The sequence below is a fragment of the Diceros bicornis genome, chromosome 9, assembly GCF_020826845.1.
Source record: "Diceros bicornis minor isolate mBicDic1 chromosome 9, mDicBic1.mat.cur, whole genome shotgun sequence".
In the NCBI taxonomy this organism is placed as follows: domain Eukaryota; kingdom Metazoa; phylum Chordata; class Mammalia; order Perissodactyla; family Rhinocerotidae; genus Diceros; species Diceros bicornis.
In genome coordinates this window covers 14,239,944-14,265,994 of record NC_080748.1, presented here as the reverse complement: position 1 = coordinate 14,265,994, position 26,051 = coordinate 14,239,944, and the positions used below count along the sequence as shown (strand labels likewise).

The 26,051-nt window shown below is 37.5% G+C and overlaps 1 long non-coding RNA gene across 1 annotated transcript; it reads right to left on the bottom strand.

Moving 5' to 3' along the window:
* Positions 1-10,797: 10,797 nt before the first annotated feature.
* Positions 10,798-25,868, bottom strand: LOC131409927 (uncharacterized). Its single transcript, XR_009221080.1, has 4 exons — positions 25,818-25,868; positions 24,758-24,829; positions 14,629-14,751; positions 10,798-11,135 (listed from the first exon to the last, which is right to left on the bottom strand). It is a non-coding gene; the product is annotated as an uncharacterized LOC131409927 (long non-coding RNA).
* Between the last annotated feature and the right edge of the window lie 183 nt (positions 25,869-26,051).

The following is a 26,051-nucleotide window of genomic DNA, read 5'->3' as shown; positions in this document are numbered from 1 at the left end:
GAAACTCTGCTGTGCTACAGTAGATGCTAGTCCTTGGAGCATCGTTGTCAGCAGAGGCTCAAGTTCTCAAAGAGACCCTTTCCTTTTCTGTATTTTCCCTGCGTGCTGTTCAGTTGCACAGGGGCAATGCCAACCTCTCCCCACCACCTTTGCCTAAGGAATCAACACTTCTCTCTTGAACTATGTAACCCTCTCATCCCTCAACCTACCCTCCAACAAAGAGCTTCCGTTCAAAAAGCCTAAGACACAATGTCTTGAATTTTCGTATCAATCACCTGGAGGTCTTGATAAAATGACATGACATTCTGATTCAGTAGGTCAGAGTGGGAGGCCCGAGATTCTGCATTTCTAGCACAAACCCAGGATACATCACTACTGCTGATTTGTGAACAAATAGCATGAGCTTAGAAGACCATTTTGTTTTTCTTTTAAATATTTTGAAGATTATTTGGTCCTTAGAAAAATTTTCCCCTTGAAAATGCCTCAGTGTTACCAATAAGCTGTTCTGGGCACCCCTGCAGAAATTTTCAAACAGATGGGGCTAAAGTTAGAAACAAGTGAGGGCATCACGCTAGTGCTGTCCTCATGGGCCACATTGTTTTGGCTCTCAGTACAAGCACAAACTCAGTGCTGACCTAAAGGCTTACTCTCAAAATTACACATGAAAATGGATTTTGCCAACACCACTTGACTAAATGTGTTCATCCCTGAGACCACCAGGCTTGTTTTATTCAGTCTCAAATTGGTTATTTTCCTTCGGGTAATTTCAATTATTGTGTGGAGTAAGAAGATTTAAATGTTAAAGCACATAAACAGAGTCAGCTTAATTGTGGATTTAAATTCTATATTTGATTGAACAGAAGTAATACTTGCTATTCTGCCTCTATTTCAGGGTTTTCATTTTCCGCTTGGAGAATTCAGTCCTTTTGATGTCCAAAAAAACTATTGTGGAAAATGCAACTGGTCCAAAGCGTGTTTAACTGTCTAGAACAGATGGGGGAAAGGGATATTGAACTAGGCAGCTTTTTCCAGATGCTTTAGAAATGCTTAATATGTATTGCCTTTTACCCAAAAAGCATAGCTATATATTATCTGATGTAGAAAAACATCTTACTTGGAGAAAAATAAAATAAACATGTAGTTATGCATAAACTATACCAAACCTTAGATTTATCCCTTACGGTTATTTTTGAAAACTACCTGCCTACATCTAATCTTTAGCATTACATTTCAGTAACATCCTCCCAGTTAGTATCCTTGTCTCTAGAGGCTATCTATTCTAAGTAGGTATCTGTTCCAAAACACATTTGCCAAAATCTCCTTAATTTAAAGAGATTAAGACCTTAACAACTACTTATCATATCATTCCCTTATTTCAAAACATTTGCTCAAAACCTATAGTTCTCAACCTACTACTCAACACCCTTCATCAAATAAATTCACAACCAAAATTTCAGATTTGAGGAGCAGTCTATTCCTCAGCAGAGGCAAAATAAGGTGCCCTACAGCAGCAAGTTAATCTTAGTTATTTTTGTCCATACTGACCTGTGCCATTTAACTATGAATTCAATTTCTTTAATAAATATAGAACTTATCTACTTCTTCTTCAGTGAGTTTTGGTAGTTTGTATCTTCAGAGGAATTATTGTATTTCATCTAAGTTGTTGAATGTACGTGCACAGAGTTCTTCATAGTATTCCTTTATTATACTTTTAATGTATGTTGGGTATGTAATAATATCATCTTTTTTATTCCTGATATCGTAATTTGTTTCTCTTCTCTTATTTTCTTGGTCAATCTGTATAGAGGTTTATCTCTTCAAAGAGCCAATTTCTGGTTTTATTGATTTCTCTATTGTTTTTCTGTTTTGAATTTTATGGATTTCTGCTCTTACTTTATTATTTCTTTCTTTCTGATAACTTTGGTCTATTTTGCTCTTCTGTTTCTAGTTCCCTAAGGTGGAATCATAGTAGTAAATTGAGCCCTCTCTTCTTTCCTAACACATACATTTAATGACATATTTCCTCTAAGCACTACTTTAGCTTTACCTCACAAGTTTTTTTTTTTTTCTCTTGTGAGGAAGATTAGCCCTGAGCTAACATCCATTGCCAATCCTCCTCTTTTTGCTGAGGAAGACTGGCCCTGGACTAACATCCATGCCCATCTTCCTCTACTTTATATGGGACACCGCCACAGCATGGCTTGACAAGCAGTGCCTCAGTCCGTGCCCGGGATCCGAAACGGTGAACTCTGGGCCACTGGAGTGGACTTAACCATTATGCCACTGGGCCAGCCCCTACCTCACAAGTTTTGATATGCTGTATTTTCACTTTCCCTCAGTTCAACATGTTTTCTTATTTCCTTTGAGATTTGCTCTTTGGCCCATGGATTATTTAGAATATTATCTAATTTCTAAGAATTAGGGGGATTTTCCAGATAATTTTTTGTTATCAATTTCTAGATTAATTCCATTAAGGTCAGAGGATACATTTTGCATGATTTCAATACTTTTAGATGTGTTAACGTTGTTTTATCACCCAGTATACTGTCTATCTTGATAAGTGTCCCGTGTGCACTTGAAAAGAATGTGTATTCTGCTGTTCTTTGGTGGAGTGGTGGCATTCAGGTCTTCTATGGTCTTGTTCATTTTTTGTCTACTTGTTCTATTACTGAAGGAGGAGACTGAAAGCCTCCAACTATAATTGTGGATTTGTTTATTTCTCCTTGCATTTCTTCCAGTGGTATTTTAACACCTTTTTTTGGTTCTGTTTTTTTTTTTTCTGTGTGTGCATATGTATTAAAGATTCTATGTCTTCCTAGTGTATTGACCCTCTTATCATTACATAATGATGCCTCTTTGTTCCTTGTAATTTTCCTTGTTCTAAAGTCTACTTTGTCTAATATTAATAGAGATAATCCAGCTATCTTTTGATAAGTGTTTGAATGGTATATATTTTTCCATCTTTTTACTTTTAACTTATCTATAGCAGGATATTTCAAGGGAGTTTCTTAACAGTATATATTTGATTTTTAGTTTTTTTTGCCCAGTGTAATGATCACCATTTTTTATTTGATGTGCTTATATTTATATTTAATGTAATTATTGGTAAGGTGGTATTTTGGTCTACCATTATTTTATTTGTTTTCTTTTTGTCCCCTCTATTTTGTATTCCTCTTTTCTCCTTTTGTGCATTCTTTTGACATATTTTATTATATACTTGTATTCTATTTTAATTTATATATTGGCTCTTTGTCTTTATCTCTTTGTGTAGTTTTTTAGTGGTTGTTTTAGGCATTACTGTACCTATTTCACTTTTTACAGTCTATGAAAATTAATATTTTATCTCTTCAAGTGAAACGTAGAAACTTCATCCTCTTTCTTTTTCTGTTGTATTTGTAGTTTTCATATATATTACATCCACATACATTAAAAACCCTACCAATGTTATAATTTTGGCTTTCCATCATCATACATATTTCAAAGAACATTAGAGGAGAAAATAATCTGTCATATTTACCTAGTTATTTACCATTTATATTTCTCTTCCTTCATGCCTAAAGTTCCCAGTTTCCTGGTGGTATAATTTTCTTTCTTCCTGCAGTACTTTCTTTAATATTTCTTTTAAAGAAGGCCTGCTTTTGACTAATTCTCTTAGTTTTATTTCATCTGAGACTATTGTTATTATTCCCTCATTCTTGAAAGGTATTCTTACTGGATAGAGAACACTGCATTGACAGATTTTCTATTAATACTTTTCAAATGCTGTGCCACTTCCTTCTGGCCTGCATTGTTTCTCATGAGAAATCCACAATCATTCAAATGTAACATGTCATTGTTTTTCCTATGGTTGCTTTCAAGAATTTTTTTAAATACTGGTTTTCAGCAGTTTGATTAAGATGTATGTAAGCATGATTTGCTTTGAGTTTATCCAGTTAGGGGTTCTCTAAGCTTCTTGAGTCTGTAAATTTGTCTTTTACCAAATTTGGGAAGTTTTCAGCAATTATTTCTTCAAACATTTATTCTGCACCAATCACATCCTCTTCTCCTAGGACTCAACTGACATGAATGTTGTACCTTTTTACATTATTCTGCAGGTCCCTGAGACTCTGTTAACTTTTTTTCCCAATATATTTTTTCTCTGTTTTTCACATTAGATAATTTCTATTGCTCTATTCAAGTTTATAGATTCTTTCCTCTGTCATCTTTAGCTACTTTACTTTTTAGTTCTAAAATGTCCATTTTGTTCTTTTTTACAGCTTCTTTTTCTCAACTGAAGACTGCTATCTTTCCATTTGTTTCAACAGCATTCAACCTTACTTCATGGAACATAGTTATTGTAGCTGCTTTGATGTTCTGTTGGATTTAGATCACCAAGATTCAACAGCATTCAACCTTACTTCATGGAACATAGTTATTGTAGCTGCTTTGATGTTCTGTTGGATTTAGATCACCAAGATCACCACAAGGTATGCAGCTGTTGGGTGTCTTTTTCCTTATGAGTTGCTGAGATTTTCCCTGTTCTTTGTAGATCAAGTAAGTTTAAATTGTATCCTAGACATTTTGAATATAATATTATGAGACTCCAGGTCCTGTTAAAATCCTCTGGGAAGTGGGACTTCCAGTTCCAGCCAAGTTGGAGTAACAGAGACAAGTTTCATCATTCCTTTGAAACAATTTAAAACATGGACAAAATATATGCAACAATGGTTTTAAAGACACTGGATATTAGGCAGTGAAGGATGGCAATCCATGAGGGATAGGAAACAAATGAGGTGAGCCCTACAATTGCTCCCTTTAATTCCTTGAGAGAGTTATCAGGCCACGATACAGGGAGTGGGAGCCAGAGCCAAAGCAGAGTCCAGTGGGTTCCCTGAGTTGAGGAGATTAAGCTGAGCATCCATAGATGCCAAAGTGGTTAGAATTTACAATACAAATAACAGAGGTGAGAGAACTTCCCAAAGAGGGGACTCTGGAGATCTGCAGAAGACCCCCATTGAGTATGATGATGAGTACTGATCAGTGCATGTGTTTGAGGAAACTATCTGATGCTAGAAAGTAACTACCCTAGAGGATGAGAGGAAACATTCTTTGGAGTTTGCACAGGACCAGAATAGGGCCTGTTCCCACCAGCCAGAGTGGAAAACCTCATAATCCATGAAGCATCTAGTAGAGTACTCAGAATACCTTACTTCAGTAGTGGGAAATAATTAGCCTTAGGTTAATGCTGCTCTGATCTTGCTTAAACAAATCTTAAAAGCAAGACACAAAAAGATCAAACTGTTTCCAAGTATCTTAATTACATCCCAGAAAAAAAGATTAAGAATGTTTACAGGAAAACAAAAAAATGTCCAGCACCTAACAAGGTAAAATTCACAATACCTGGAATCCAATTAAAAAATCACCAGCTATGTAAAGAAGCAGGAAAATATGACCCATAATGAGAATAACAATCAGTCAGTTGAAACAACCCAGAACTGACATAGATGTTATAATTAGCAAATAAGGCCATTAAAGTTAATATAATCATATTATATATGTTCAAAAAGTTAAGTAGAGACACAAGAAGATATAAAAAAGATCCAAATCAAATTTCTAGAGATGAAAACTACAATGTCTGAGATTAAAAAAAAAAAATTGGAGGGGATTAATAACAGATTAGACATCACAGAAATAAAGATTAATGAACCTGAAGACAGAGTATTAGAAACTATCCAAACTGAAACACAGAGAAAACAAGAATGCAAAAAAGAAGACAGCATCAGTTAACTGTGGGCCAACTTCAAGGAGCCTAATATTAGTGTAATTGGAATCCCTAAACTAGAGGAGGCAGGAAGAAAATTAAAACATCTGAAATGGTAAAAAAGAAAAATCTTTCATATTTGATGAATGCTGTAAACCCCCACAACCAAGAAGCTCAATGAACATCAACTTGCTCAAAAACAATGATAAAGAGAAAAAATTTTAAATCAATCAGAAAAAAAGATTCATTATATATAGAAAAACTAAGGATGACAGCAGATTTCTTCTTGGAAACAAGGCAAACAAGAAGACAGTAGACAATATTCTAAAAGTACTAAAATAAAAATTGTTATATAGAAATATATACATACCAATAAATATATACCTAGTGAAAATATTTTTTTAAATTATGGCAAAATGAATCATTTTTGAGACAAACAAAAGCTGAAATAATTGTCACCAGCATGACAGGAATGTTAAAGCAAGTCCTCCAGGCACAAGTTAATTGATTATCAGATGAAATATACACATAAAAAAAGGAATAGAGAGCATCAGATACATAAGATTTCTTGTATTATTTGAATATCTTTAAAAGATAATTGTTTATACGTATTGGATAAGAAAGCAGGATCCAACTAAATGCTATTGCCATTCAAGACTATATATGTGTGTGCGTGACTTTTATTTATACCTATATATATATATAAAATAGAAAAACTTCTACCATGCTAGTATTAGTTATGAGAAATCTGTTTTGATCATATTAATATCATAAAAAGTATATTTCAGAGAAAAGAATATTACCAGAGATAAAAAAGTTTAATAATGATAAAGGGATCAACTCATAAAGAGGACATAAAAATCCTATTTATGTACCTAATAATAGAGCTTCAAAATATATGAAGCAAAAAATCAATAGAACTGAAAGGAGAAATAGACAAACCCAAAATTATATTCAGAGATATCTATATTCTTTTATCAAAAATTGGTAGAGGGCCACTGGTGGTGCAGCAGTTAAGTGCACACGCTCCGCTGCAGCGGCCCAGGGTTCACTGGTCCGGATCCCAGGCACGCACCGACGCACCGCTTGTTAAGCCATGCTGTGGCGGTGTCCCATATAAAGTAGAGGAAGATGGGCACAGATGTTAGCCCAGGGCCAGTCTTCCTCAAGAAAAAAGGGGAGGATTGGCAATGGATGTTAGCTCAGGGCTAGTCCTCCTCACACACACACATACAAAATTGGTAGAACATATAGACAAAAATCCTAAACAAACTTTTAGCAAACTGAATCCAACAATATATTAAAAGGAAAATACAACAAAGCCATGAAGGATTTATTCCAGGAATAAAGAGTTGGTTTAACATTAGAAAATCAATCAATGTGATTCATCATATTAACAAACTAAACATAAAAAAACCAGATAATCATCTTAATCAATGGAGAAAAAGCATTTAACAAAATCCAACATCCATTCCTGATAAAAACTTGCAACAACTAGGAATAGAAGAAAGTCTCCCCAACCTGGAAAGGATATCTACTAAAACCTATAGCAAATATCATACCTAATGGTGAAAGATGAAATACTTCTCCCTAAGGCCAGGAACAAGACAGGGATGTCAGTTCTCACCATTTCTAGTCAGTATTGTACTCGAGGTTCTAGTCAGTGCAATCAGCCAGGAAAAAGGAATAAAAGTCATCTGGATTGGAAAAGAAGTAAAACTGTCTTTATTTGCAGATGACAATACCATGCAAACAATACCATACAATAGCATCCCAAAATACGATACATCTAGGGATAAATCTGACAAAAAATATGCAAGACCTGCACACTGAAAACTATAAAACATTAATGAGAGAAATTAAAAAAGACCTAAATAGAGAGATATGCTATGTCCATAGCTCTAAAGACTCAATACTGTTAAGACGTGAGTTCTTTCCAAATTGACCTATATATCCAACGTAATCCCAATTAAAGTCCTAGCTTGCTTTTTTCTCTTTTTTGGTAGAAATTGACAAGCTAATTCTAAAATTTATATTGAAATACAAAAGATCTAAATTAGCCAAACACGTTTTATATACCCATATGTATTAGTTTCTTAGGGCTGCCATAACAAAATGGTGGCTTAAATAATAGATATTTATTGTCTCACAGGTCTGGAGGCTAGAAATCCAAAATCAAGGTGTTACCCAGACTGGTTCCTTCCGAGGGCTGTGAGGGAGATCTAGTCCATGCCTCTCTCCTAGCTGCTGGCAGCCTCAGACATTCCTTGACTTGTATGTGATGGTCTCCCTGTGTCTTTACATCATCTTCCTTCTGTGCATTTCTCTGCGTCCAAATTTCCGCATTTTATAAAGACATCAGTCATATTGGATTAGGAACCCTCCTAATGACCTCATTTTAACTTGATTACCTCTGTAATGACCCTAATTCCAAATAAGGTCACATTCTGAAGCACTTGGGGGTTAGGACTTCAACATATCTTTTTGAGGGGACACAATTCAACCCATAACACCGTACAACAGGTTACTGTTCTGCAATAAAAAGCAAGAACATGAATGAATATGAAAATATTTATGAGTGTAAGAAGCCAGACCCGCCCCCAAAAATAGTACATACTGTATGGTTCCATTTATATAAAATTCTAGAAAATGTAAACTAATCTATAAACTATTTACTTTCTTTTTAGAAGGCAGATCAGTGATGGCCTGAGGTGAGGGGTTATGTGGAAACTTTTGGAGGTGATGGATATGTTTGCTATTTTTATTGTGATGATTGTGATGTAATCATGCAGACAAAATAATTTAGAGATGAAATAATCAAATTCAAAGTCAGTGGAAGGAAACCATACAGAGAAATAATCCAATTACTGGCAATGTTGGGTTCCATTATCCAGGACAAAGGAACCAGTAGTCCTCCGCTCTAGCTTCACCATCATGTCAGTTATGCTTTTTATATTAATGTAGTAGCCTCCAAGCCCTCTCAGCCCTTTATCTAGTGGGAACCCTCCCATGTCTGTTTTTACCTGTAGTTGCCATTAATAAGGCAGAGAGAGTCAGCAGACGGGAGAGGCTGTATCAAGTACTTTGATCCAACTACATAGCTAGGCACTGATCCACATTGTCCGGACATAAATGGTGGAACCCCCAACTCATTTCCCTGCCCTTTTATGTTCTTTTGGTGATTTCCTTTTTTTTTTTTTTTAACATTGGGGAGGGGAGAGAATAGAAGAGATTTGCATGTTCCTCCTAGGCAGTGTTCTATATAAATGGATTTGAGTATCAGTTTTGCCAATTATTGGATCCTTAGGCAAGATATTTTATTTTTCTGGGTCTTAGTTTCTTTAACTGAAAGATAGAGACAATCATATCTATTGCAATTCAACCAGATTTGATAATGTCTACAGTTATTCCATGTGAACACACTTTAAATTTTTTTTGTTTATTTGATAAACTTGGGCATAGTACTATTTGCCAGCCATTGTTCTCAGCAATGTACAAATATGAATTCATTTAATTTTAATAACAATCATATGATGTAGGTATTATTTTCCTCATTTTTAAAGGTTGAATAACTTAACTAATGTCACAAAGCCGTAATATGACAGAACTGGGATTCGAACCAAAAAGCACAGTCTGGCTACAGAGTCTGTGTTCTTAACCACTACACACTGCTGCCTTATATTTGGGATTAAATGTAAAGTAGTTTTAACAGGAAAAAAAATTCATGTAACTCACTAAAAATGACAGTCACTTGTGTTGAAGCAACAGTTTGCATTATACAACATTAAATAATACTTGTGCTTAATTATTTTTACTACCTACCAAAGTTTCTAGCACACACTAGCCACACACACACATATTGATTAGCTGACATCAGACAGTGTATTCTCAGCCAAACTGACAAAACACAGAGATCAAGCAAGTAACAGCAAATCATTTATATTTGGTCTGTGAATATCCAATATGCCAGAGCAGGATGGAGAGAAGTTTTGTCTGCAATTCCCCTTCCTAAATGTACTTTCCCTAGCGCATTTACTAAATTGTCCCTCAGACGTTCTGCAAGATGTCAGTACGTTTTCTCTAACTTTCTCTCATTAGAAATGTTATTTTCTATAGTTCTGAAATCATTGTACTCTTTTAGCCTTTATGAGTCTGTAGCTCATCTTTATTCAGGAGGATCTTTGAAACCAAAGCAGGGTCCACTCCAGGTTCTATAGACTTCGTCAGTTCAGGGCTGGCGAGTGGGTTTCTTCTAGAGTGTCAACTCTGGACCATTGTGTCTCCCTTGGAGCAAAGGACAGTAGGGTCCTGAGGCTGGCTCCTGGCTTTATCATATGGAGCATCACCTACAGGGGACTGGGGGAGGCATGGCAGCAGGGTCACACTGATTTCCATCCCTATGGCCCAGCTCCTTACTCCCTACTGTGTGTCCAACCATCAAAGTACAATAATAATTGTTAGGGATCCAAACATCATTGTTAGAGGATCCTCAAATGATGAGAAAGACATCTTCACTTTATTAAACTGAAGTCCAGTAAAGAAAAGAGCCAGCAAAGTTTATTTCTGCTTGTTACTCTTAAAAGTCAGCCAGGATTCTACTCTTTATATTTTCTCAACTTCAAATGACTGGCCTCTCAAATAAGAGATTGGGGAACAGAGGTCATTAGAAATCCCGTTAACCTCAGAGTTGAGAGGCTGGAGATGACGCAGGTCAAATCAAGGGTGGCAATGGGACCTGAGCACCTCGTGCTCTGACAAGTTAAAGTAAGGATCCTGGTCTTCTGCGAGCATTGGTTTACCTATTATGGAATGTCACCTATTTTTCAAGGATAAGTCACTGGAAATAAGATAATGTATTTATGGGATAAAGATAGGGAATATTTGAAAACATTAGAATTCTTTTTCCTAATAGTAACTTAGACAAAGTCAATTTTTAATTAAGTAAATGACAGCACTGAAAAAATAATTTATTTGAAATGCTCCCTACAGGAGGAAGTTACTCAATTTTCTTCCACCAAGTAGCCTGCTTCCTAGGAATCTAAGGAGACAGTCTCTATATGAAGAAAAGGAAAAATCATAAGTTTGGTGGAAGATTGAAGAAAGAAAGATTGGGTCGGCCCCTGTTATGTACAGAAAACGCTTGAGGCCAGAGGAGCAATGATTATCTTAGAATACAGTGCTGGCCCCAAATCGTGATTTACTCTTCCTCCTACTCCGTTCCCCTGCACAAAGGCCCAGGAAATCATGCTCATTGTCTCTACCTCAGACACCTCTGGCAACATGAAATACTCCACTGCTGCTTGGATTTCTTCTCCATTCATCGTGGTGGATCTCTTCAGAGCAAAGATTTGAGGCACATACATGTGGTTGACCAGCCTGAGCCATCCATGAAAACCTATGGCAGAAAAGGAAATTACAAAGCGTGTAAGAATATTTCAGCCATTTTCATTTTAGAACATTAGAAATAGACTTTTCAAATTGAACCTAGCCCAATGACTTTACATATCTAGCTCTTAGTTTTTCTAATAAACTGTATAAATGAAACTGGACCTTTCATCCCTCCAAAAAAAAAATAGAGTGGATAGAACTGTGTCATTTCACAAGGTGACTTTTTTTTCAAAGCCTTTGACTATCAACTATAAAGAGGATGACATTCAGTAAGAGCTAAAAGCCTCACATTATTCACTCCTATTTGAGCTTCTCTTGAATGTGGTCTCTGATCATGGTGTTTCTGGATAGACTCCCTTTATAACAGCTGCCCAGTGACCCATTAAAATGACAAGCAAAGGGTCACATGGCGGGCTGAGTGCACTTAGTGCAACACTGACAGGAGGGATGACAAAGATTTCCTCCAGTAAGTTACAAAGATGCCTCCACACCTGGGAGCAGAGGGAAAACTTTCAAGTAAAAGCACAGAACAATCTTTGAAACTCCAGGGACTGGAAATGGAATTGTGAAGCTATGAAGCCAGATGAATCAAAGTGATTTTAAATTAGTTTTAGAAACCTAAGAATGCAAAGCTTGTAAGAGGATTTACTACAATAATGCTCCAATTATTACCTCTTGTTGATGGGTTAAACTGTCATCCTTATGAAGTTCCCCAGACATCACTGAGTAGATGATACCATCCATTGCTGTCTCCTTAATTACAATCAAATCTAGATTATTTATACTAACACAGAGTTAAGACGGATGACAGAAAACTGTAGATAATCTCCCTGGGAGTCTTTTTTAGCCAACAGCCATTAATACCCATGATTCTTAGTATCTCTGAGATCAATTCTGTAGAGCAAAGCTGGAGAAAGACAAATGTGAAAACTTCTTTGACACAGGCCTTATAAGGAACTCCATTTCTAGTTAATGTGGGCAGCAATGAGATGGATTGAAAAGTAAATGCTACATGCTTTCTATCTGTTTGACAAAAAGTTTCAAAATAAATAAAACTAGTAAACAACAGGCTCCTATGTTTCCTTTTTAACTTTTTATTTTGAAATAATTTTAGACTTAACAAGAAGGTGCAAAAATAGAATAGAATAGAATCCATTTTTCCCTAATGGTGATACATTTTACAACTGTAGTCCAATATCAAAACCAGGAAATTGACATCAGCACAATACTATTAACTAGGTTACAGACCTTATTCAATTTTCACTCATTTTGTGTGTATGTGTGTGTGTAACCTATATGGTTTTATGGGCAAGTTCTACCAAACTTTTAAGAAACACATTATTCCAATCATATATTAAGAGTGTACCACATGAAATGTCAATATTAGGTCAGTTGAAAATTGACTATGAGTTGTAAATTTGATGTAAATATGATTCCATTTGTGCTATTGAGAATTTACAACGATACTGTGCTCCTTAATTTTGTTTGGTTATCGAGTGGATTTTTGTTTTTATTTTTCCACAGACGTAAACAATGTGACGTCTGTGAAAGAAATGCAAATTGTTTTTTTATATCAGTTTAAATTGGAACATCATACATCTGAAGCAGACAGAGGCATCATCTGGCCTGTGGAAAAGATCTTTAGTAAAAGGACTATTGAATGATAGTTCAAAAATTTCATTCTGGGTATCCGATTTTCAAAATTGAGTCTAATCAACAACAAAAAACTAACAACCCAATTGAAAAATGGGCAAAAGATCTGAACAGACATTTCTCCAAAGAAGATATACAGATGGCCAACAGGCACATGAAAAGATGTTCAAAAAGACTAATTATCAGGGAAATGCAAATCACAACCACAATGAGATATCACCTCACGCCTGTCAGAATGGCTATACTTAACAAGACAGGAAATAATAAGTGTTGGAGAGGATATGGAGAAAAGAGAATTCTCATATACTGCTGGTGGGAGTACAAACTGGTGCAGCCACTATGGAAAACAGTATGGAGATTCCTCAAAAAATTTAGAACTACCATACAATCCAGCTATTCCACTGTTGGGTATTTATCCAAAGAACATAAAAACACGAATGCATAAAGATACATGCACCCCTGTGTTCATTGTGGCATTATTCATGATAGTCAAGACTTGGAAGCAACCTAAGTGCCCATCAAGGGATGAATAGATAAAGAAGATGTGTATATGTACACTGGTGGTTACCAGAGGGGAAGTGGGGAGAGAGGAGGGTGAAAGCGATAATTAGACACATGTGTGTGGTGATGGATTATAGTTAGTCTTTGGGTGGTGAACATGAGAATGTGATGTAATCCATGCAGAAACAGAAGTATAATGATGTACACTTGAAATTCATACAATGTTATAAACCAATGTTACCACAATGAGCAAAACAAAAAACATATATACACAATGGAATACTATTCTGCCATAAGAAATGATGAAATTCAGCCATTTATGACAACGTGGATGGACCTTGAGGGTAGTATGCTAAGCAAAATAAGTCAGAGAGAGAAAGTCAAATACCATATGATCTCACTCATAAGTAGAAGATAGAAACAACAACAAACAACCACATAGACACAGAGATTAGATTGGTGGTTACCAGAGGGGAAGAGGGGAGGGAGGAGCATGAAAGGGGTGACTAGGCACATGTGTATGGTGATGAATTGTAATTAGTCTTTAGGTGGTGAACGTGATGTAATCTACACAGAAATATAATGATGTACGCCCAAAATTTATATAATGTTTTAAACCAATGTTGCCACAATAAAAAACGTTTTTAAAAACTGAACTTAAACAAAAAAATTGTCTCAAGAGAGATCCAAATTTGTTTTAAATAAAAATCAATTAATTAAAAGCTAACCCACAAACAATTCAAAGATTTGTAGCAAACTTAAGAATAGTAAGTATATTAGTAGTATATGAACACAGCTACAATAGAAAAGGTGAAAAAATCGGACAAGTGAGCACACTAATTGATGGGTGATCAAAAACTGAGACCCATTTTGGAAAGGATCAAAGTCTGTGACAAAGAAAATAGAAATTGTACGAGAATCAAAAGCAATTTGGACCCAAGCTGGATGTTGTTAAAGCACACAAATATGCACAGAAACCATCACTGCAACCAGAAAAAATTCATCATGTTGCATTTAGCATACTCACTGGAATTTTCTCCAGTGGACTACTACCACTTTCCTTATTTGGAGCTCTAAAAAACAAAATCTTCCCCAATCAAAAAGTAGTAAGTTGGAGGACTGGAACAGTTTATGCTACTTAAAACCACCCAATTTTTAAAAATTGAATATAGCATTTAATATACGTAGGAGAAAAAAGTACAAACACCTCATAGGGACACAGAGAGCATTTGATAAAATTCCACACTCATTCAGGATTTAAAAAAAAAAAAACTCTTGGCAAAGGCATGGTAAAAAACAGAAGGGAAGTCTCTTAACATGATTAAGGTTATCTATCTGATACCTACACCAAACATCATGATGGTGAAATATTAGAAGCATTCCCTTGAAAATCAAGAGTAAGAGATTGTTGCCCACTACCACCACGTCCATCCCACATTGTTCTGGTGGTCCTGGACAGAGCAGTAAATCTAGAAAAAGAAATAAAAAATATAAGGATTAGAAAGGAGGAAATAAAATTCTCATTATTCACATCAGATTTTCTACATAGTAAACCCAAAATAACCTACAAATTATAATAATCAATAATAGAGGTAACCAAGTTAGAGATATAAGATTATTATTAAAAAGTCAATTCTGGGGCCAGCCTGGTGGTGCAAGCGGTTAGGTGCGTGGGCTCCGCTGCAGCGGCCCGGGGTTCGCCAGTTCAGATCCCGTGTGCGCACAGACGCACTGCTTGGTGGGTCATGCTGTGGCGGCGTCCCACATAAAGTGGAGGAAGGTGGGCATGGATGTTGGCTCGGGGCCAATCCTCCTTGCAAAATAAATAAATAAATAAGAAGTCAATTCTATTTTGATACAGAATTTCTATAACACAAGTTAGTAATTGTAGTTTTAAAAGAGAAACCAATTTAATGGCCAAAAAAAAGGTTACCTAGGAATAAATTTTACAAACTATGTGAAAGATCTTCTCAGAGAACATTTTATAATGTTATTGAAAGACATTAAAGGTGACTTACATAAATGAAAAGGTATACCATAGTTAATGGGTAGAAAGACTCAATGTTGTAAAGATATGGTTATTATTGAAAAGATAATTTATAATTTGTAAATTTGTAAATATTGTAAAGATACCAATTTCCACCAATTTACCTATACATTATTTACAAAGCTTGTCAAAATCCAAACTGACATTTTCTTAGAGGAATTTGACAATTTAGTTAAAAATCTATGTAGAAAAGAAAAAAGCAAAAAAAAATAGGCAGCAGAAGATGATGAGGGGATTTGAACTATCAGATCTCAAAACTTATTATAAGCCTATAGTAATTAAACCATTCTATAATTGGATGTAAGGATTAATAGATTGTTCAGTGGAACCAAGAAGAGCTCATAAAAGACCCACACCTATATAGAAACTTAAGTAACAGAGATGGCATTACACATCCATAGGAAAAGACAGGCCAAATTGGATCCCTATCTCACGCCATACATGAAGTTGATTCTAGGTGTTTTAAAAATGTAACTATATAAAACAAAACTTTAAAACTTTTAGAAGAAAACAAAAGAGGATTTTTACAACCTTATAGTAGGAGAATCCATCTTACACAAGACAATAAAGCTCTAAGCATAAAAGATTCAAAATTATGATGTTAAAATTAATAACTCGTGTTAAACGAGACACCATAAAGTGAAAAGTCAAGCCAGGAAAGCAAAAAGATATTTACAACACATATAATTGACAAATGGTCAGTATTCAGAATTTTATTCAAAAATCTAAAAACCTCCCGCAAATGAATAAAAAAGATCAACAATCTAACAGAGGAGGAAATGGGCAAAAGATTTGAACAGGTATTTATTTCACTGAAGAGAAAATACTAATGGACATTAGATGCTCAACCTCATTAGTAATCAAGGAAATGCAACTTAAGACTACAATGAAATACCGTTTTACACCTGATAAACGGATTTAAAAAATAAGACATCTGACAATAACAACGATTATTGAGACTGTTTATTAATGGAAATTTTATCCCCTGCTGGTAGGTTGATTTAACCACTCTGAAAAACAATTTGGCATTGCCTTGTAAAGCTGAACATGTGAATACACTATACATCAGTAATTGGCTGAGGATGGTCCCCCAGTGTCCCTACACCTATTCTTCCTTTTACTAACAGAACACCCCCAAGTTTTAGCTGGACACACAGCTACCCAGCTACAGAGTAGATTTCCCCAGTCTTTGCAGATAGGTGTGGCTAGATGACTAAGTTCTGGCAGCAGAATGTGAGATAAAGTGATTTATGCAACTTCCAAGCCACCTCTTAAAAGACTTCAGATTCTCTTCGCCTTGTCCCCATGGCTGGGACACAGAACAACTGGAGCAGCTGCTTTGGACTCAATGACAGAAGCCTCATGTTGAGAGGAGCAGAGCCAATGCATCAGCGACAAGATGAATGGACTCCAGGAAGAGCCTAGGCAACTTAAACGGTGTTGGTAATCTTCTAGTTACCACTGTACTGTATTCAGTTGTGTATTTTTCCTCATAACTTACATATATTGTTTTGTACATTTCAAATATTGTATAATGCAAAGTTAAATGAAAAAATAAATGAGGGGCTTTCTCTCTGGCCTTCTACAAATCCACATTCTGTAGAACATGTGTGTCTTAACAGTGAAGATCGTTTCTGCCGGACAGGTCAGAGACACTCCCTGGCTGCACCCTGAGGCTCAGGCCTCACCTAGACTCCTGGTGGCCCTGCTGGGAAAGCCACTCCTCTCTGCCTTCATTTGTTCATGTGGTTAAGAAAGATACTATTGATTAACAGTCTCACATACACTAGCCCAAGGCATGGGTCAAATTTCTCTCTCTCTGATAGTTTTCTCTACCTCCACCTTGCAGATCCAACCCTAGCATTTCAGTTCTTAACGCCGGCTTTGGGCTGCCAGCCCCTCCTTATATCCTCGGCAGTTTCTAATCCCAATTTGACAACCGTTGGGCCACCGAGCACCACCTGGCTCCATCTTTATTCTCTTCCCTCAATTCTTGTCCCCAATCCTCTCTGAGACCTTTTTTCACACTTGGAACAGAGTTCTCTTTCAGAAACCAATCTATCTCCCTTCTCTTTACTAAATTCTTTCCCCCTCTTACTTTCTCCTTCCTGACTAGCTAGAAGGAGATTTAAAATTTCTTCACCTTAATTTTGCTAATCATCCCAAGGGTATATTAAGAACACTACTGTTTTCAATAACAAAACTTGGGAGATACAGTCTATAAAGTATTGCTAAGTTAGTCTGCAGAAGAGAGAGTGGATTTTAAATCCCCTAACATCTTGGACACGTAGTTGCTAGTACCCAAATAGTTGCTAGTACCCTTCATTTTAACCACTTGCCTCCAGTCCAGTAGTAATGTCATCCAATCCCACATGAGAAGAAGGGCATTCCTTCTCCACCGAAGCTCAGGGCTCATGAGATTGACTGCAATGAGTCCTTATCCTTATCCACGTCTTATTGCATTTCTACTGCCTCATACTGATCATCTTTCTTTCCCCAACCCACTCACTTCTGTTTAGCTTCTTGGTTTAATGATGTGCAACATCCTAGTTCTCTAGCTTCAACCGCCCTACCTTAATTTGTGATTTACCACCTCCCTTCTAGAAAAAGATTTCTGTGGACAGTTGTTTCAGAGACTGGCCTCTCCATCCAGCTGCTGGGAGTCTCTTTTTCCCCTTTCTGTATCTCTTCCACAGACTGATCCAACAAATAGCCTGAAACCTGGCCTAGTGTCCTAGGCCAACAGCCACGTGTATATGCACTATGAGGATATCCCTTTTTCTGGCATCTCGTTCCTTTGCGGATACTGAGATGCTGAGTGGGCTCATTTGTGAACCTGGCGAGATGTTTCCAAAATCTGAACCGAGACTCATTCTTCTCCTGTCATAATATAATCCCTATTGTCTGAAGTAAAAACCACCGATTCCTACATTCCTAAATATTGACCAGCCTCCTAACATTATAATAATAATCACAACAACAACTAGTATTTTGTGGGTACATACTATGTGTTTGGCACTACTTTTAAAGCACTTTACAAATATCATCCTTTAAATTTATCCAACCCAATGAGGCAAATACTAACACTATCTCTAGATAAGAAAACTGAGGTTTAAAGAGGCTATCTCTCTAGTGTTTGGTGGAACATGGATTCTAATCCTGACAAACTGACAACAGAAGCCTTAAAATCTTTAATCTCACACTGAAAAAGACATAAATCTGTACAGTGCCTGGTTTTCTGGGAAGTGCTAAGTGAGTACAAAGTAAGCAATGAAAGCTAGCTGTCCATCAGTAGATGCCATCAAATTCTAGGCTCTATTAACCAAAGGTATTGGTTATAGTTTATGTGTCTTAGGAAACAGTCCTTATGCTTATGGAGGGATGCCAGAGAAATAAGTATTTTTAAAAACTCACTTAAATTAAAAAAAAGATATGCTTGTCTCCCTCTACACTAACAAAAAAATTTTATAGATATACAAATACACTAAGACATAAACCATAAAGGACAATATCATGACCATTCCTTTGCATACACTCTCAACCCCCCTGTCTCTGCCTGGCTTCACCATACTCACTTGGCAAAACCACAATCCTAGTTAGAACTCTCTGCATACTCCATACCTGTACCTGTGCAGCTAATGCAGCTGGAGGAAGACATACAATTACACTGATTGATCTTACTTTAAATTTCTGATCTTAAAAGTCAAGTGGACCCTTATTTTATGACTGCCCAACGATGGTAATATACTTCCCTAGCTCATTCACTCTCCCAGTCTTCTAATACGTACAGTTGATTCTCGTTATCCATTGCAGTTACGGTCTATAAAGTCAGCACAAACAGTGAATCAATGACTACCGAACCAGTGCTCCTGAGGGAAATACAGAGTTAGGCTCCTATGAGCTTCTGGCCACAGTATTTTCACCAACCAATTAGTATATAGCCTTGTTTTATGTGTGTTTGTTTAAAGACATCTTATTTAATATATATTATGGATTCATTAACATTAAACGCACAGACAATAGCATTATAACTCATACCTGAATGAAGCTTATCTAACATACATATTTTCCCCATAAGTCAGTCTTCTCGCACTTAGGAACACTAGACAGCACTTTAGCACTATGCTCAGGGGGCATTTTAAATGGCAAAATCACCAATAAAAAGCCCAAAAATGCTAAAAGTGTGCCACTAAATAGACCACGAGAAAGGTACTTGTCTACAGTATGACAGCTGAAACAAAAAAGCAGAGCGTCACCTAGTTCCATCTCAGCTGGCAGTGTGCACGTTGGACAACTCAAATTTTTCACAGCTCCAAGCATCCACATGCCTGCAAATGACTGTGAAAGCACTGAGAGGATTGATTTGGGGGTTACAAATTAATCTTAGCAAGTAGGTGAATTTGAAAATATGAAATCCACAAATAATGAGAATCAGTTATATTTTACATCTTCTCCTCTCAAACCTTCAACATCTCCTCTACCCTCACTCAAACTCATGACCTTGTTTCCTACTTCTCTAAGAAAATTGAAGTAATCAGGAGAGAACTTCTGACTCCCACCACCACCCTACCAACCTTCCAGCGTCTTCTCCCACATACTCTACTTTCCTACTCAATACCAGAGATGGATTCTCCTTGTTCCTACTTAAAACCAGCCCCCTTGCCTGTCTGGGCACTAAGATCCCATACCGTCCCACCTCCTCAAGGACATTGCTCTCACTATTCTGCCCTTTCTACCAGACATCAGTTTTTCTCTCTCCTAGATCCTTTATATCACTATAAAAATACCATTCTCTCTCCTTTCTTGACAACCTACTGAAAGTTACTTTGCAGTTTTAAGAAAAACTCTTTAAAATATTCATACATTTTGAGAAAGATTCCTATGTCTGTCCTTAATACTAATAAAATAATCAGAAATAAGCACTAAGTGGCATCTATGAGGTTATTAATTGCAGCAGTATTTATCAAAGCAAACAATTGAAAGCAATCTAAACAAACAGTAGACAGCTGGTTAAATACATACAATAAAACACTAGCAGGCATCATAAATTGCAAATTAATATTTAGTAGTATAGAAATATTCATTATAAATTAAGTGAAAAATGTAGATTAGTAAACAAATTATGAAATATAGTCCTACTTTTATAAAAAGAAAAATGGATTAATTTTGTCTATCTGGGTTTTCACTCTGAAAAATAACCAGAAGGATGTATACCAACATTTTACTCCGGTTTACCTGACTCCAAAGCCCAAGGTCTTAGCCACTCTGCTAAACTGTCAGGTGTGGCTGCTCTCAGCGAGCCTGAGATGGAAGCCCATGGAAGTTACTCTAATCTTGGTCCAGAAAGCCATGCTAAAACTACACGTTTCACTAACTTGTTCCTAGAACGTAAAAAACAAGCTCAAGTTGCAATGTCTTTTTTTTCCTTCATGGATACACCCTATTTAATTGTGAAACTGGGTATATAATTAAGAGGAGTGTTGATTCTAACAAAATGGCTGGGATCACCCTCCCTTCCGCTGAAGGCAGACCAGGGAGACTCAAATACAAGATGCCCGGTGGAATAAGAACCAACATCTCTTCAATAGCAAAACCAACCAAGAAGCGTCTCACGACTGTGTTTAAAAAAGAAAGTCCAATGTTAAAGAGTAAGTGGAGGCCTTTCTAAAGGAAGCAAGCTGTGTGTTTGTAGTATGTTGAAAAGTTCAAAGCCAGACTTCCATCTTGACAGCTGTTCTGATTCTTACAAATCATCACCATGACTACTCCTCAGCTAATAGTCACCAGATGTTTTGAGAGAGTGACAAAATTTCCCAAAACCTATCCTAATTCCCCAAGAGAATTAGGACCTACCACATTCTAAAAGTCAACTTTATACAGTATTAAACAACAGAACATTACATAAGGAGAAAATAAGAATAAGCAATAGAATTTAAATTTAACACTATTTCAGTTTTCAAAGAGCTTAAGCAAACTGATTCTCATTTTCCTACAGAATAGGAAGAGGTACTGTGGTTACTCTGTTTTACAAGTGAAGAAAGCATGGCTCCATGGGATTAAGTGCTTTGCTCAGTCCCATTTCATTTTTTTTTTTTTCTTCACTGAGGAAGATTTGCCCTGAACTAACATGTGTTGCAAATCTTCCTCTTTTTTTTGAATGTGAGCCACCACCACAGCATGGCCACTGACATATGAGTGGTGTAGGTCCACTCCCGGGAACCGGGCCCAGGCCACCGAAACGGAGTGCACCAAATGTAACCACTAGGCCACCAGGGCCGGCCCTCAGTTCCATTTCTGATAAGATGCCAGGACAAAAGCCCAGGTCTGCGGCTCTTGGCTCACTGCTCTTGGCCGCATGCCTTGCTGCTGAATGTCTTTCCAGGCCTTTGAAGACATGCACCCCAAAGTAATCACACGCCATCACCCCATCACCTTTTTTCTGCCCACTCTAACCCAACACCACTGCTCATTTACATGTTTTAGCAACCTTTCCACTGCTGCCCTGCAATCTCCACACCAGTCAAGTTCAAGGACTAGATTCTCCCTTTACAGAAAACACATATTTAGGTTACATAGGTGTTTGTTAATAATTACTCTTTAAACCATGCAGATAGTTTTATGTATTCTGCATTATATCTCTAAAAAAAGTAAAAATAAGAGATGATGAGGAAAATAATTAACTTTTAGTATTTTTTAAAGTTAGGTCCTCCTTCAACAAAATGAAAAGGCAATCTATTGAATGGCAGAAAATATTTGCAAATTATATACCTGATAAGGGGTTAATATCCAAAATTTATAAATAATTCATACAACTCAATAGCAAAAAGCAAACAATCTGATTAAAAACTAGGCAGAGGACCTGAGTAGACATTTTTAGATATACAGATGGCCATCAGGTACATGAAAAGGTGCTCAACATCACTAATCATCGGGGAAATGCCAATGAAAACCACAATGAGATATCACCTCACACCTGCTAGAATGGCTATCCAAAAAGACAAGAAAGATGTCTTTTGGAAAGACATCCAAAAGACAAGAAATAACAAGTGCTGATGAGGATGTGGAAAAAAGAAAACCCTTGTGCACTGTTGGGGGGACTGTAAATTGGTGCAGCTGCTATGGAGAACAGTATGCAGGTTCCTCAAAAAAAATAAAAATAGAATCACCATATGATCTAGCAGTTCCACTTCCAGGTATTTATCCAAAGAAAACAAAAAACACTAACTCAAAAAGATATATGCATCTCTGTATTTATTGCAGCATTATTTATAATAGCCAAGATATAGAAAGAACCTAAGTGTCCATCAATGGATGAATGGATAAAGAAAATGTGGTATATATATATATATATATATACACATATACATACAATGGAATATTATATAGCCATAAAAAAGAATGAAATCTGCCTTTTGCAACAACATGGATGGGCCTTGAGGGCATTATATTAAGTGAAATGAGTCAAATAGGGAAAGACAAACACTGTATGCTCTCACTTATATGTGTAACCTTAAACAAACAAATCCCAACCTCGTAGATGCAGAGAACAGATTGGTGGTTACCAGAGGTGGGGGGTGGGGAGTGAGTGAAATGAGTGAAAGGGGTCAAAAGGTACAAACATCCAGGGGCTGGCCCGGTGGCACAAGCGGTTAAGTGAGCGCGCTCCGCTACAGTGGCCCGGAGTCCGCCGGTTCGGATCCTGGGCGCGCACCGCGCAGTCTGCCGGTTCGGATCTTGGGCACGCACCGACGCACTGCTTGGCAAGCCATGCTGTGGCGGTGTCCCATATAAAGTGGAGGAAGATGGGCATGGATGTTAGCCCAGGGCCAGTCTTCCTCAGCAAAAACGAGGAGGATTGGCAGGTGTTAGCTCAGGCTGATCTTCCACACACACACATACACACACACACACACACACACAAAAAGGTACAAACATCCAGTTATAAAATAAGTAAGTCCTGGGAATGTAATGTACAGCATGGTGACTGTAGTTAATAATATTATATTGCATACTTGAAAGTAGCTAGGAGAACAGCATAGTGACTGTAGTTAATAATATTGTATTGCATACTTGAAAGTAGCTAGGAGAGTGAATCTTAAAATTTCTCGTCACAAGGAAAAAAGATTGTAACTATGTGTGGTGATGGATGTTAACCAGTTTGTTCTGATAATCATTTTGCAATATACACAAGTATCAAATCATTATGTTGTACACTTGAAACTGATATAATGTGTCAATTATACCTTAATAAAAACATAAATAAATAAAAGCACAAACTACCAAATCTTGCCCAATATGGAATGGATAATTTGAATAGCCTTGTAACTAATAAAGAAATTGAATTTGTAATATTAGCAACTCCTGAAAAAAAAGAAATCTCTAAGCCTTGATGATTTCACAGCAGAATTAAAACAAATGCTTGAAGAATTAACACCAATTCTACACAATCTTTTCCAGAAAATAGAAAATGAGGGAATACTTCCCAACTCATTTTATGACACTGATATTAACCTGATACCAAAACCAGACAAAAATAATACAAAAACAAAACTACAGACCAATGTCGCTTGTGAAAAAAATAAATAAAATAAAATTACATCCTTTTCTTGCCCATATCTGTTAGTAGGTCATGAATCTTGATCCCTTCATAACTCTAATCTTTGCCTAGGTTCCTGATCTGTGTCCAGTCAGCGTCCCTCTTTGCTCATGACCTCTCCCACCTGGCCCTGTATCAACATCCCACCCCCTGCAGAAATGAGCCTCTAATGAGCACAAGAGTGCTGCCCACTTGGACTTGTAACCTCTGGGAACCTAGTCTTGAGGTCGACCCAATCCAAGTATGGGCATAGAGAAATACATAGAATTCTTTCACTTAGGATTTTATGTGAAAATAGAAAAATGATATACTGAATACGATTGAACACATACTTTGAAATGAAAACTACATAGTTCGTTATACACATGTAAAAGGGCATTTTTATTCAGGCCAGAGCTGAGGAACCTTAGAACTCTTGACCTCTGACCCAGAGGTCAGGTCTGATGCCCCAGGCAGATGTGCTTCTTAACTGTCATAGAACACTGGGAAAGTTCTTAACTGCCGCTAACAGCACTGTCTAGTCATATCTCTTGATGCCCCTAATGGAGCAGGACCCCTGTAGGGACATTCAGGCATTTCTGCCGAACTGAGTGTCCCCAAAGCAAACCAGACCGCAGGGAATAAGTACAGGAGTCCTTAGAGAAAATCCCCGTGAAGAAAGATATTTAGCTGATGGGATCTGACAGAGCAGCAGTGCACAGCCACCGGACAGCAGGGATGTCCTCTGCATCCCTGAGCCAGCATTTCTACCCACCTACCCCCAACCTTCTCCCCTTCCTCAGGAAAGGAGTGGGCTCCAGGATGGGGAGGGCTGTGGTTCACAGGAACAAACCTTGTCACTTGCACTCCAGTACCAGTGGAGTGGTGATCCAGAGGAGACGGGCAGCACTGAGGGGAGTGGCATCTGTGAAAGGAGACAGAGCATGGAGATGGGGGCAGAGGGGTTGTACAGCGTGTGGGCTCTGCTTTCATGATGTAAGTCACTATGCCTCCTTCCAGGTCCTTCTGGAAGAAAAGTGAATGTACCTTCCTAAAAGTAGGAATGTTCAGATTACAAATGAAAACACACTTAAAATCCTGCAGAATACTTTGGAAGAGGGATCATGAAGGGGGAAAAATAGAATTTTTTACTGGGAAAAGAAGTGGGAGGCCAGATCAGAGAGAATGTAGGGCCACTACTAGTGGCGAGTGTGTGCACTGGGTGGCTGTAAATCAAGAAGGGTATATAATGGGTGGCAGTATGAATCTGGAACTCTTCCCCATGTGGACATCATAAGTCTACATAGACACGTGAAGAGTTTGGAAATTCAGGTTTCTAGAGCTATGAAGCCCCCTGGGGTAGAAGCTGACACCTTTGGCAAAGACCTTATGACGTTAAGAAAAGCGTACAGCTTTGGGTTCTTATTCTGCTGGATTGGTCGGGTGAATTTGGGCAGGTCTCTGACTTTCTAGCCTTGGTTCTTTATCCAGATGTCGGAGAGGATAGAGAAAAGCTGGAGAGGGGAATCCCTGGGAACTGAGAGGCTGAAGATCCAGAGACAGGGGTGATAACCCTTAGCCAGGGTGGATAATGAAACCATCCTGGTCCAAGCTGGATCTGCCACCTCATGTCCCATGTGTCCATATTCTGTGGATGAGATTCTCCCTGGATCTCCTTGTTTTGGTGCCCTTATTTCTGAGACCTGGACTTTGCTTAGGCAGTTGCTCCCAGAAAAGCCTCAAGTATAATGCCCTTCCCATTTATTTCATGGCAGGCTCTGCTTCCCTGCGCTGTGCTCTGTGAGGTTTGCTAGGGCTGTGGGGGGCCCTCCCTCTCCAGCCCAAGTTGGCTGTGTCTGTGTCTGTGTTCTCTTGGCAATCACATTCTCTCTTTGGGCCCGGCTTCTTCCTACATGCTGTGGCAATCAGAGAGGAGTTTGCAATCCAGCTCAGCAGTTGAATATCAGCTTAAAAGAGTTCCTATTGGACAAAAAATGGAGATGGGGTTAAAATTTTAACATAAAAGTTCAGTTCCTGCTGGAAATATGAGGTGAAAAGTGTTCCCCACTAGTCCAAAACATGGTTACCAATCCATTCCTTGTTCAGCCATAGGCAGGAAACCTCTTTCTAGCATCCTACCCCAACCC